This window comes from Nerophis lumbriciformis, linkage group LG11 (assembly GCF_033978685.3).
Source record: "Nerophis lumbriciformis linkage group LG11, RoL_Nlum_v2.1, whole genome shotgun sequence".
Classification (NCBI taxonomy): Eukaryota; Metazoa; Chordata; class Actinopteri; order Syngnathiformes; family Syngnathidae; genus Nerophis; species Nerophis lumbriciformis.
In genome coordinates, this window is record NC_084558.2 from 22,690,944 (window position 1) to 22,706,759 (window position 15,816).

Sequence of the window (15,816 nt, forward strand, 5' to 3'; positions counted from 1 at the left end):
ACCCGCACTCTTTTTTTTGCGAAGCCACGCTGTTGTAACACGGGCTGAATGTGGCTTGGCATTGTCTTGCTGAAATAAGCAGGGGCGTCCATGAAAAAGACGGCGCTTAGATGGCAGCATATGTTGTTCCAAAACCTGTATGTTCCTTTCAGCATTAATGGTGCCTTCACAGATGTGTAAGTTACCCATGCCTTGGGCACTAATGCACCCCCATACCATCACAGATGCTGACTTTTGAACTTTGCGTTGATAACAGTCTGGATGGTTTGCTTCCCCTTTGGTCCGGATGACACGATGTCGAATATTTCCAAAAACAATTTGAAATGTGGACTCGTCAGACCAGAGAACACTTTTCCACTTTGCATGAGTCCATCTTAGATGATCTCGGGCCCAGAGAAGCTGGCGGCGTTTCTGGATGTTGTTGATAAATGGCTTTTGCTTTGCATAGTAGAGCTTTAACTTGCACTTACAGATGTAGCGACAAACTGTATTTAGTGACAGTGGTTTTCCGAATTGTTCCTGAGCCCATGTGGTGATATCCTTTAGAGATTGATGTCGGTTTTTGATACAGTGCCGTCTGAGGGATCGAAGGTCACGGTCATTCAATGTTGGTTTCTGGCCATGCCGCTTACGTGGAGTGATTTCTCCAGATTCTCTGAACCTTTTGATGACCGTAGATGGACCGTAGATGTTGAAATCCCTAAATTTCTTGCAATTGCACTTTGAGAAACGTTGTTCTTAAACTGTTTGACTATTTGCTCACGCAGTTGTGGACAAAGGTTTGTACCTCACCCCATCCTTTCTTGTGAAAGACTGAGCATTTTTTGGGAAGCTGTTTTTATACCCAATCAAAGTACCCACCTGCTCCCAATTAGCCTGCACACCTGTGGGATGTTCCAAATAAGTGTTTGATGAGCATTCTTCAACTTTATCAGTATTTATTGCCACCTTTCCCAACTTCTTTGTCACATGTTACTGGCATCAAATTCTAAAGTTAATGATTATTTGCAAAAAAATAAAATGTTTATCAGTTTCGACATCAAATATGTTGTCTTTGTAGCATATTCAACTGAATATGGGTTGAAAATGATTTGCAAATCATTGTATTCTGTTGATATTTACATCTAACACAATTCCCCAACTCATATGGAAACGGGGTTTGTATTTTAAATTTTTACTCCTTTTATTCCTGTTTAGCACTTTGCTTAGTGATTGCTGTGTGTGCTGTACAGATTAAGTTGGCTTGACTTGGCTATTTGTCGTTTTGTCTACACTCATTTCTCTTTTTGTTTGTTATTCCAGCTTCTGTACCAGTTTGCATGCCACATGGACAAGGACCGTGGATGAAAATTGTCATATCAACCTCAGTCTGCCACTGATCTGCAGAGACATATCCTCGCAGCTGATATCAGTGAACTTCAACTCACAGGTTTTTTTTTTTTAATTACATCATAAACACATATGAATAGTTTAACTGAAATAGACATTAAGTCATCATTCTACTCTTCAGCTTGCATCAGTGCTGAGGGAAGTCAAGTACATGGAAGCTGCACGCACTGAAGCCATCCCCGAATCTGCAATGCAGGTTTATAACACCAGGTGGCAACTGTGGCAGTATGTGGCAAGCCTGGAGCTCGCTGCAGGCCAATACAACAAGGTTAATAATCTTCAAAATCACTTCATACACAGTTACCATTTTAAAAATGAATCAAATTAACATATTTTTTTACATTGTATTGTGGGTAAAATCCAGATTAGCTCTGACACTTGGCATCTGTAGAAGACATAGCAAACTTTAGAATCTTTGAACAATCTGAACCGCAATCAACGCTTCAAAATAATTTGGCATGCTAATACTATCATTTAGCCCCTTTAGACCTTAAGTTCTGGTCATTGGATATTGTTTATTTTTATTTAAAATGTCTAATTATATATTGTTTTTTTTCTTTCATGCACTCTTTATTGTCAATTTTCCATCAATGCAAGACATTTGGAAGAATTAAGATATCCTGTAATCTGGAGCAAATTTCCAAGCTCTAGGAGAGAGTGGCAGCTGTGTCCATAATAATGACTCATACTTGATGGCACTTACTGTATGGATATCATAATGTTATTAAAAACAAAGTCTAAATGGTTAAACTTACAGTTTAAGCATGGAACACATTCCCATTAAAAAAAAAATGGTTCAAATGAGAACTTCATTCAACCCGCATGATGAAAGGGACTATTTTTAACTTTGGAGGTTCCATTCTATTACACAATCAAGTTTCTAAGAAAACAATCATTGCTTTGGGAAGCTAATAGCCAAATGCTTTACCTGGACACATAGGCCTACTCACAATGTATTTTTAAACAGCGTTATCATTTTTATACTCTACCTTTGTCTATTGTAGGTGATTCAGTCTGTGCTGGACATAGAGAATCCCCTAATTCAGAGCCAGCTCAGGGATATTGACAACCAGCTAAAAAAGGCGGAAGAGGGTCTGAGCTGGAACTGCCAAGGTGTGGAAACACACTCACATACACACGCACACACACACACACGGTAATGATAATACATACCTTTTTATTTGGTTGCACAATTACGCATTATATAATCAAACAATCACACAAGACTATAAGAATCCCATAAGAAATGAATAGGATATATGTTTAGTTATTTATAAGCTATTAACATCAGGTTTTAAAACCAGAGCAGAGGTAGATAGAATACTGTTAGGGCGGAACTACGAGGCAACGACAAGATGCCATATATCATGGGTCCCTAAGTGGTAGAGATCCGTCCGAGTAAGGGTCCAGACGCTGTCCTACACAGACCCTGGTCATATAGTCAAAACATTATTGGAGTAGTTTAAGTTTTGACCATGTGCTTTTATTTTGATAGCAGCTATTATAAACTTAATAATACTGGTCGTGATTGGATCTGGAAATCTACTGACCAGTCGTATGCAAGTTAGCCCTCCCACATGATATTACTAAGCCACCGAAATCAGTGCACTTCTTTGGCTAAACATACAGACGGACAAACGATCACATACAGGAAAACAAGTAAACTAACGCTGACGTCAAGTGGCCAACTTACACAAAGACACAACATTGCTCGAGTGTTGTTATCCCTAAATACATGGTGGAAAGTTTCAAATAACAATTATATTCACTCATTAATTACACAATGTTAATGACAATTATATACCCAAAAGCTGGAAAAGGGCAGGTAATTAATTAATGTTACAGGTACAGTATATTCATCACCAGTATAATGGTTTATTCAACGTACGTAGTTAATCCAATTCTCACTGAAGAGAAAACCAAAACATTACTTCGATCAGGATTGTTTTAATGGTATTAACTGTAACTGTATCTATGTGTTTTTTCTTTGATTGGCAGAATGTCTGCTGGGGTTAATTAATTTCTCTTTGGTACAATCACGCATGATGAATAATAATACATTATCTGCAGTGATCTAAAAATATTATTACTCAATTATGGTACTATATTGTGAATACCTAAACTGAACCGTAAAAAAATCTTCCTATTTTAAGGCATTTGGCAGTATATTCAGGAGTTGCGCGATTCTGTGTGTGACCTGGAGTGGCGACTCCAAACGGCCAAAGACAATGTGGAGGAGATCCAGACCTGTATCAAGTCCTGGGCAAGTCCCATGTTTGACAGGAAGGATGGTAAAAAAGATACTCTGCTCAGTCTGGAGGATCGCGCTGAAAGGCTAGACTGGTTTTATAGTATGATACGATTATGTGGAGAGAAGATCCACTTCCTCATTAAGGTAACTAGCTGGTTAATTCATATTTTGAGATAATACATTGTTTTACAACTCTTAAAAAATATATTTTTCCTATGTCCCAAACTCAGAGGAATCTTGAGCTTTTTACGGCAGATCCATCCTCAGATGAATGGAAAGCCTATGTGGAGTACATGGACGATATGGTCATCAACGGATTCTATAATTGCATTGAGTGCTCACTCAAGTTCTTCCTGGATAATACTGGTAAGATGTTCCAAACAATGCATAATAGACAGATTATGGATCACAGATCACCTTAAATCTGGGTCTGCAGGGAAGTATTGTTTTTAATACCAACTCACAATGTATGAGTTAATTGCTTACGACAGGAAGACAAACCTACTAATTGTCCTGGCTGAGAGAACTTAAATGCTTACACTGTGCGTTTGGGTCATTGCCGTGCAGGAGCGTGTTTCAAGTTGTTGCTAACTGTCATAACTAACCAAGGATGCTCCTGCAAACTACAGTATGTGACCAGGAAGCGAATGTGAAATACAATTCTAACTACAAACTGACACAGCTTTTCTACCCTGTCTTTGTACTGGATTTTAGGGCTGCACCAAAAAAATTAAATCACATTAACATGCAATCTAATTTCAAACCGGCAATATATATTTTTTTATTTACTCAAAGGTGCCATATGTAATAATTTAAGTCATCATTAAATGGCCCCGATATGTCAAAAGGTATTAATACTGTAAATCATGTTCTGTTTGAATACCTTTATAACTGATGACGGTAGCTCAGCCGGGATATGCTAATTTCAAAACTTGATTTACAGCCCCGAAATCTTATTGTTTTAATTTCGATGATCCGCCCTCCACCGTTTGACCAATTAGAAAATCCGTGAGTGTGTCACATCCAGGTTGCCAGTTACGCACCACCCTCTTTGTCTGGCTACTGCCACTGGTAAAGTTACTAAACATGTCAGACCTCAGTAAATTTAAAAGGCGTCGTTACGATTCTAAACTTATTCATGACAAAGTCAGGAACAAAACAAGGATTTGTATCGAGAATGCCCTGGGGACGATTGAAGGCGGAGAAGATTTTTTTCATCTGACGCCAAACTTGCTAATTTCCTCCTTGATAGGTACAGTAAGTAAGGGATTTACATTTTCTTATTACTTGTAATAAATTGAAATGGACATTTTGTATGTAAACTATATTGTCCAATACAGTCTATGATCTTGTCTAACAAAGCTGGTATGTATGTGCAACGAATGCTTAGTTTGATGGTGCTCAGCTCCTACTGTAATGCTTAGTGTGCTGGCCCGGTCAATGACACATCGACATATAGGCTAACGGGGGAAATATATGCCTGTTAGCCTGTATGTCGATGTGTCATCCAACTCACAGGGCAAAATATATTTTCGACAAATAAAACCTACCGTATGTGGATATGGGTAGTGTCAGTGCCTATTTAATTGTCAATATGCCGAGGAAATGGGTTCCAACATTAGCACGGCTAACTACGGTTTCTGGTACTGTATGTGCATCAGGCACATATAGGGTGGTATTTGCTTGGCACAATATAATGCATTACATGTAATGCTTTACTACTTTGTGTATTGACCTGGTAGCGGGCTATATGATTTATGCGTAATGTGGTTTTTGCGTAACGTGGGTTGGCTCATACAATTGCACTGAAAGATGGTGATGTACGTACATGGAAGAGAATGCAGTGGGTCAGGTTGGATGCAATAGGGAGTTATGCTGAACGAAACATGGCGGTAACTTCACTGTTGGCCTTGGCTTGCCATCAAAGTAGGCCTATGTGATATATAATATGTTATTATATATAATTATTTTGATGGTGGTCCGTGCGGTCAAACTAGACATTTTAACAGGGTAATGCAAACAATCTGTTCCGACCCCCGACGAAAATATTGCTGCGTAACTTTACAAATACATTACATAATTACTTAGTAAACCATCTTAGTAGGCCTATGTGATATATAATATGTTATTATATATAATTATTTTGATGGTGGTCCGTGCGGTCAAACTAGACATTTTAACAGGGTAATGCAAACAATCTGTTCCGACCCCCGACGAAAATATTGCTGCGTAACTTTACAAATACATTACATAATTACTTAGTAAACCATCTTATGTGGGCTTTGTACCGAGGATGTCGTTGTGGCTTGTGCAGCCCTTTGAGACACTTGTGATTTAGGGCTATATAAATAAAGATTGATTGATTGATTGATCTTGCAAGAAGCATAAACAAGAGAAACCTACAGCGTAGGACTCGTCGATTGCCTTTTGAAGTTCCTTGGAGTAGGATTCGGATTCGGCTCCGTACCTGGCAACCTCAGTCATGTAGAGTGGGAGGGGACTACATAATTTTGACCGTGATTGCAGTACCATTTCTGGCCATATTACTACATATGGCTCCTTTAACAAGCGACATTACAAACAACCTGCCATAGTACTTAAGAACTCAGTCACTCACTCACTCACACACTCCCTCATCCCCCTGGGAACTTGCCTGATGATTTCTGCTCATGCCGATGCCTATGCAATGGCATCTTTCTTTCATCAGCTTGCGGGAGAAGCGATCACATTCATTAAATTAAATTAATTGATGACTTTCAATCTTTAACCTCTAAGAATTCATTCATTATTTTCGAGGCTAACACATGCAAGGTTAAATCTGCATCAGAAGTGGTCCAAATCTGCGACATTGTTAGGTGCCATTGGGATTTAGGTTTAAGGCATACTTGCCAACCTTGAGACCTCCGATTTCGGGAGGTGGGGGGAGGGGTGAGGTGGGCGTGGTCGGGGTGGGACGGGGGCGTGGTTGGGTGCGTGGCTAAAAGGGAAGGAGTATATTTACAGCTAGAATTCACCATGTCAAGTATTTCATATATATATATATATATATAAGAAATACTTGACGTTCAGTGAATTCTAGCTATATATATATACATATTTATTTAATTATATATATATATATATATTATATATATAAAATAAATACTTGAATTTCAGTGTTCATTTATTTACACATATACACACACATAACACTCATCTACTCATTGTTGAGTTAAGGGTTGAATTGTCCATCCTTGTTCTATTCTCTGTCACTATTTTTCGAACCATGCTGAACACCCTCTCTGATGATGCATTGATGTGTGGCACGCACAAAAGTGCTTTCATCAAATGCACTAGATGGCAGTATTGTCCTGTTTAAGAGTGTCACAACATTGCTGTTTACGGCAGACGAACTGCTTTACGGTATACAAAAAAGTGACTGCTGTTGTTGTGTGTTGTTGCCACGCTGGGAGGACGTTAATGAAACTGCCTAACAATAAACCCACATAAGAAACCAAGAACTCGCCCTCCATCATTCTATAGTTATAACGTGATTGGGCAGGTACGCTTTTTTATATTGTGGAGGACCTGAGTCCGCCTGAATTTCGGGAGATGTTCGGGAGACAATTTGTCCTGGGAGGTTTTCGGGAGAGGCGCTGAATTTCGGGAGTCTCCGGGAGGGTTGGCAAGTATGGTTTAGGGTGATGGTTCATATAAGAACTGACAGATCCTGCATTGTCCACCAGAAGTGTTGGTGGTTTTACAACTTATATACAATCTTCAGTTCAGTTCAGTTTATCTATATAGTACATTTAAAAACAACCTTAGTTGGCCAAAGTGCTTTACAGACATAAGAAACAAGCAGTGTAACAAAATGCTAAAAAATGCTACACAAGGCCATCTACTACAATATACTTGACCACCTATGCAGGGAAAGGGTGACATCACCGCTATGTCACTATATAAGCGTACCCTGTGCTACTCTAGATCACCGGTTCTCAAACTTTTTCTGTCAGGCCCCCCTTCAGATGAAAAAAGAAAATTGGGCCCCCCTCACACCAACAAAAGTCACAATAGTTACAGAATTAGTTAAGTTTAGATTTATTAGATTTATTGACATAACATAAATATGTCTTTTTCAAAAAGATAAAACATCTTAAAGTATTGAACTCACTTTACAATCTGTGCAAAAAATGAAAGAAAATGCAGCCATTTGGTAAAAAGATGAACAGTTACCTTGCTAAAAAAATAATTTTATCACAGCGTGAGTGGCTGCAATGAGCCTGTTTTGTACTGCACAGTTTTTCAAAGCGGGGTTGCAGGCTTGATATGCCACTCTTAAATCAAATCAAATCAAATCAACTTTATTTACATGCTTAACGTTGAGTTGAGATTAGAAATTAGGGTAGCTAGCTATTTTGTGTATTTTTCTGCTGTCTGACTTGCAGTGGGCGTGATTCGCGGTGGGTGAGCGGGACAACGCGATTAGAGATGGTTATTATTTATTATTATTATTTATTCCTCTTTTTATAGTATGTTTATTTGATGCTTGTCTGTTTTTAAATGAAATGACATATGTATTTGTATAAAAAATGTTTATAAAAAAAACAAACTATTTGTTAAAAAAAACTTCTCGTTACTCGCGCCCCCCATTCATGCCCCTGCGCCCCCCACTTTGAGAACCACTGCTCTAGATAGAGTTAAACTACCAACTGATCAAGTGGATTTGTCAACTCAGTAATATTAGAGGATACTTCTATAGCATACTTTGGTGCTTTGTCTTAGCTCCGGACAATGCAGTATTACATTACATTGATGTCTTTTCATCTCTTCCCCAAAAAGGGACTCCTTACCATGGCTAACAGCAACATTCCAAAAAGCAAATACAGGAATCACAAATTTCTCCTTTTTGTGTTTGTTTGGATATCTAAAGTCCACAATTGATATATGTTTAATTGTGCAAGCCATCTGTATATACAGCTGATAGAGTCAAAACTGTGCTGTTTCCAAGTGGGAATCAAGAGAATTCACCATTTAAACCCACAGCAAATTACTTTGATTATCATACAGTACAGTACAGTACCGCTCTTGTCTTTAATTGCCAGTGGGCATGACATACTGTAAATCTGAACTAGGTTGCTAACATGGGAATTGTCAACTACTTTTGTAAGACCGGGATATGAAATTATTGCCAGACTGCTCCTTCTATGTCTTTCCTCACCTTACCCTCTAATTATTTTGTGTTATTTCTCAGGTAAATATGCTCTGTTGAAACGGCATTAAACATGATCTAAACAAGGGACATTGTTTGGTGCCTTCAGGATTTAGTTTTAGGGTTGTATAATTATTTTAGAGTTTGAGAGAGTTTGAAAATATCCTGAAATGAAATACCATACACGGCCACAGAACAATGAGGCAGCTGTGTCAGCAGAAAGACAGAATAGAATACAAATGGCTGCGTTGACTTTTGTTTTTGAAATAATTTAGAATTTAATAAAGTGAGGGTGTGTGCGTGTCAGATAGCAGCTATGACAAGAGGTAGGCTAATAAATGAAACCTCTTATTAAGCCAAGAAACTAAACTACCCAGATAAATTGTCTGCATGAAGGACATCTGTCTGTTTTCTAATGCGTTAATGGTGTTAACTAATTTGTTTGTTTAATTATGTCATTTTAACTTGATTATGCATGCACATCTTGTCAAGCCATACCCTCTCTGTTATGATGATGGATTAGGAGGCAGAGACTGAGGCAAACACTTTGAGTAAAGGTTTATTGTCTTTATTAAAGGGGAACATTATCACAATTTCAAAAGGGTTAAAACCATTAAAAATCAGTTCTCAGTGGCTTATTTTATTTTTCAAAGTTTTTTTCAAAATTTTAACCATCACGCAATATCCCTAAAAAAAAGCTTCAAAGTGCCTGATTTTAACCATCGTTATATACACCCGTCCATTTTCCTGTGACGTCACACAGTGATGCCAATACAAACAAACATGGCGGGTAGAACAGCAAGGTATAGCGACATTAGCTCGGATTCAGACTCGGATTTCAGCGGCTTAAGCGATTCAACAGATTACGCATGTATTGAAACGGATGGTTGTAGTGTGGAGGCAGGTAGCGAAACCGAAATTGAAGAAGAAACTGAAGCTATTGAGCCATATCGGTTTGAACCGTATGCAAGCAAAACCGACGAAAACGACACAACATCCAGCGACACGGGAGAAAGCGAGGACGAATTCGGCGATTGCCTTCTAATCAACAATTGGTATGTGTTTGTTTGGCATTAAAGGAAATTAACAACTATGAACTAGGTTTACAGCATATGAAATACATTTGGCAACAACATGCACTTTGAGAGTGCAGACAGCCCAATTTTCATCAACTAATATATTCTGTAGACATACCCCCATTCCGCTCTCTTTTCCTGAAAGCTGATCTGTCCAGTCCAGTTGGAAATGCATCTGCTTTGAGTGTCGCAGGATATCCACACATTCTTGCCATCTCTGTCGTAGCATAGCTTTCATCGGTAAAGTGTGCGGAACAAACGTCCAATTTCTTGCCACTTTTGCATCTTTGGGCCACTGGTGCAACTTGAATCCGTCCCTGTTCGTGTTGTTACACCTTCCGACAACACACCGACGAGGCATGATGTCTCCATGGTACGGAAAACAGTCGAAAAAACTGAAAATAACAGAGCTGATTTGACTCGGTGTTTGTAATGTGTTTGAGAATATGGCGGATTGCTTCCCGGTGTGACGTCACATTGTGACGTCATCGCTCCGAGAGCGAATAATAGGAAGGCGTTTAATTCGCCAAAATTCACCCATTTAGAGTTCGGAAATCGGTTAAAAAAATATATGGTCTTTTTTCTGCAACATCAAGGTATATATTGACGCTTACATAGGTCTGGTGATAATGTTCCCCTTTAAAGTCCACACAGATAAACACAAAACTATGATTTTCAGGGCATTGAATTGATCGCACATGGACTGTTCAGATTGTCTTAGGAGACATTTCACCTCTCATCCAAGCAGGCTATATAAGTCATGCTAGCAGACTTAGAGCAGCTATTGTCTAAGGACCTGGTGCAGGATCCAAAGTATTCATTCTCTACAGGAGGTGACATGCTCAGACAAGGATTGTTTCGCTATGTAGTGGTGCAAAACTACAGTTGTGCAAATACAGTAACATGGATGGATGAGAATATTCAGATGCATAAAACTACAAGCAAAAAAAAATACTATCAAAAAATAAGTGTCACGATAAGCATGAGTAAAATTAAAGCACAAACAAAACTTCAGCGTGCAAAGCAACAAGCTGGGCAGGATGGCGTACACCATACGCTGTAAGGATACTGGGAATAACATTTCATCATTTTATTCTTTCAAATCAAAATCTATTATGACATTTACTGTTAAGAAACTAAAAAAGTCATAATTTACTGTCAATATGCTGTGTATGCATTCCATTTAATAGGAACTTGGCCCCTACCTAGATTGCCGACACGTAGACACGTCAGTAGCATGGATGCAAGGGCATGCTGGCGTATCTCGTCTTCTATATACTGTACATCTATGGTTTAGAGGGGGAGGGGGAAGCCGACGTAGCATATGGTGGCACCTTAATAATGCAGCATATTCCAGGATTTATTAGCGTGTCAGAAAATACTTTTTGGGGTTGCTGGTTTGGACTCCGCAAAGTCAGGTTGGGGCGGGCGGGCGCTGGCTTTGTTTGGCAGGGGGCTGACTCGCATTGCGTCGTGTTAGACTAGTGTAGAGCCCCTGCGGGATCATGGGGGTATTTCGAATATGCAAACAATTACAATAACCCACATATTTCCAGTTGTTTTATTACAGCATGTCTGAAAAGGAGTAGGAAGAAACGGACCTTCTAATCCTATACCTTTTCGTATCATAGCAGATGTATGCCATTTGTTTGCTCGCTGTATGTAACACAACAGTGACTATTGATAGATTAAATAGAACATTTATATACAATTAGTAATTGATTAATTATTAAATACATAAACAAATAATGATTAAAGTTCTCATAAATAAATAATTAAGTAATTTATGTTACACCTATGAGATGAATAAGATTATCACATTTTTTATGTAAGATTTAAGTAGTTTAATAAAATTCTTCTTCTTTGTACTTTGTTAACACTTTTAGTTTGAATGGTTTCTTAAACTTGATCATATTGGTGCTTTGTCTGATTTTCTTTGCTTAATCCATTCCACAATATAATTCCACATACTGATATACTAAAGGTGTTAAGTGTTGTACATGCATACAGATGTTTTAAATTGTATTTTCCTCTAAAGTTATATTTCTCCTCTTTTGTTGAGAATAATTGTACATTCTTGGGTAGCAGGTTGTAGTTTGCTTTGTGCATACTTTTAGTTGTTTGCAAATGCATCAAGTCATTGAATTTCAATATTTTGATTCAATAAATAAAGCATTTGAGTGTTCTTTATATCCAACATTATGTATTATCAAAACTGATCTTTTTGTAACACCGTTAGTGAATGAAGCATACTTTTGTAGTTATTTACTCATAATTCTAAACAATAACTCCGATGTAGTAACACTAGCGAGCAGTAGAGAATATGAAGTGATTTTTGGTCCAGAACATATTTTGCTTGATTCATTATTAACAAGTTTCTTGCTACTTTAGGTTGTATATTTTTTTTACATGAGACTTCCATGTCTATTATTACACCCAAAAATGTTATTTAATTTACTCTTTCAATGTTTAATGCGTCTATTTGTATTTGTGTTTGACTTTCTCTTCTACTGTTACCGAGTTTCAATATTTTTGTTTACTGAGATTCAAAGATAGTCTTTTTTTGTCAAAACCATCTTTCTAGTTTATCATCTGTATTAGTTTCTGTGTGTTTTCTACTGAACAAAACACTGTCGTGTCACATGCAAATAGTACTTACTTTGAGTCTTTTCTAAATTGACAAATGTTGTTTATATAAAGATTAAACAATTTTGGTTCCAGTATTGATCCTTGGGTTACACCACACAATGTATTTAGCTTTGTAGATGTGTGTTTGCCTCGCTTCACATATTGCTTCCTGTTGGTTTCGTAGCTTCTTACTCAGTTCAAACCCCGCCCTCTGATACCATACCGTTCTAATTGTTAAGATATTATGATTAATTGTGTTAAATGCTTTTGTTAGATCCATAAACACTGCAGCTGCACATGGTTTACCATCTATTGCGTTGGTCATCTCTTACGTTTTTTGCGTTATTTATAAATGTTGGCTTTGTATCTGTATTGGTTGACTGTGAGTGTTCCACTTTTATTCATGAATTTGTCCAATCTGCTGTTAAGCAATTTTTTAAATAATTTTAGAAAATTGTGGAAGTAAGGAAACAGGTCTGTAATTTGTAAACCTGTGTTTTTTTTGTCTTGTAAATCGGTCTAACTTTTGCCCTTTTCGTTTTGTTTGGGAATTTGCCTGTTTGAAATGATGGGTTGTTGATATATGTTAAAGGTTGTGAAATGTCTTCAATAACTTTTTCTATCGTTTCCATATCAATTTTGTTACAATTAGTTGATGTCTTGGATTTACATTTGTTCACAATTTTAATTATTTCCTCTTTTGTCATACCTTCGAGGAACATCGAGTGGGGATTTCTATCCATAGTGACATTCAAGTCCTTAACTGACACTGGATCTGGAATCTTTTTCTACAGATTTGGTTCAATATTTACGAAGTAGTTATTAAAACTTTAAACTACTTCGTTCATATTGTCATTTTGTACCTCTGTCTGACTTTAGGTAAGTTGGACCATTTTTAATGATGCCATTTAAGATGTCTCATGTTGTTTTTGTTCCAGTCTAATAACTGACTGTAAAATTATTGCCTCTATGTTTATAGTATGCGAGTTAGCTTGTTCTTATACATTTTGTACTTGTGAGATTTATACTATTTTGATTATATCGATTGTCCACAAACCTTTTAAGCCTTTTGGTGTCATAAATCTTGAATGACGTGCTACTTCAACCACTCACATCGAAATCAACCCGTGACGCTGATGAGAGCGACGCTGGGAAATCCAAAACAGAACAGCTGACATATTGGATAATGACAGAGCGAAAAGTTCTCTGTTCATCTTTTAAATAATTAATATTCAATAGATTCGACAAAACAGTTGCAATAGCAGAATCAATGTCAGCACACGACTTGTTGTTTGAATCAAACAGTCGCTTCGACGCTACATCACATCTATGAAATCCCGCCCGGCGATGCTGATTGATTCATTATTTTTTGCTATCTTGAAAGAGTTTGCATTCCCCTCGAGCCCAGATCCTTGTGTGGAGCTCAGCGAACTACAAGGATCTGGCGAGAGTCATGTTAACTTTGAAATACAGTTTCATTTTGAATTTGAAAGCAATCTGTCCCAATTCTTCTGTTTTGTGCAGACGAAAAAAACGTTCCAGTGCCTCTTTTTGAGGCCAAACTGGATCTGAAAGTTCCTGACATGGTGTTCATTCCCTCTCTGGAGTTTGGAGAAAGAGACAGTTTGTTTGAGCTGGTGGAGAGTCTTATCAATTCTGTGTTCAGGGTGTCTTCACTGGTGCCACGCCTCGCTCAGCACTGTCCCTACCCTCACTATCAGGTATTGAAGTTCCACTTCCATATACAGGGTCATTAAAAAGCATCAAATGTCATTAAATGGATTTTGTGAAAATTAAGGCCCTAAATGGCATTAAATATGATGTGCAGCGACCGATAGTGAATTAGTCAATTAATCGAACGATAAATGTTGATGAACTCAATAACTTTGCCATCATCAGTAAATTGCTATGTCTCTGTTTTTCTTCGTCTCTGGCTTTCAAACTGGATACAAGAGGTTTGTGCATCGCTCTCATCACCTGAGCATGTTCATTGGACAGTAGAATTACATGAACAGACACACAGGTGGGACCGACTGGGCTCGCAATTCTCTTCCAAATGTTTTCCTGTGTGTAATAATGGTTGTATTTATTTAACATTGGCATCTGAAGCGACACTCACTTTAATGTTAGGGCTCGGAACTAATCATTTTATTACAAAGGTCACTTTTAATGTTCACATTGCTTCGAAACCGTAGGAAAAGACGTGGGCTATGTGATCCCGGAAATGATGTCGTAGCAAACTGACCAATCAGAGCTCTTTGTTTCCCCTAACTTTATTTCAACTACAATACGACATACAAAATTTAAACAAAAAAGTAAACAATCAAAACATACAAGTAAACATGTGTCTAAACGTTTTTTTCAAAATGTGTACATAGAAATTATTTTTCTCCATAATTTTTAAACAATAATTAAGAAATTGAAATAAAACTACCATAAGGAAAATAGAAACAAAAGAAACATGAAACAAGTGCAAGGGACAAAAGAAAATAGTTTTCATTACCTTTTTTTCTTCTTTCTCATCATTAGTGAAGGCTAGTTGAAGCCCGTCGAAGGTAAACCCAGAGAGGTGTTCTGTAGCATGTGAAAAAAGACTCCAAACTCTGCTTGATGCTGTGAAATCACTCATTCTATTACAAGTCACCAATTTAAGGCAGGCAGCAGTTAACTGTGACAAATATCTCCTGGCGTGACCAACAGAGCAACTTCTGCTGTATAAAATAAATGAAAAGAGAAATAAATACTCACATTAAACAGTCTTGTGAGCCAATCCTAATTCACTAGAGAGTTATAGTTAAGGTAAACTTTTCAACTTTAGATTGAAAAGATTATTATAAATGTCAAATGATTACAATTTTGCCTGTACAGACAAATATAAGTTTGTGTCTATATATACTAACTAAGTGATTTTCAACCACTGTGCGACGGCACACTATTGTGCCGTGAGATATTGTCTGGTGTGCCGTGAGAAATTATGCAACTTCACCTAATTGGTCCAAAAATTATTTTTTGCAAATCAATAATCATAATAATGTGCCGTTGTCTAGTGCCTGTGCTGTGTAGAGCTTGGCAGGATAATCTTGTAATACTCCATACCAGTAGGTAGCAGCAGGTAGTTCATTGCTTTGTAGAAGTCGGAACGCGTCGAGGATGGTTTGTCGTGATCCCAACATGCAGAGCACAGCGGGAGACAGCGTGCAGGTAAAAAGGTAAGTAACGCTTAAACCAAAAAATAACAAGGCAGGTCCCACTAGGAAAAGGCACTGAAGCATAGGAATGGC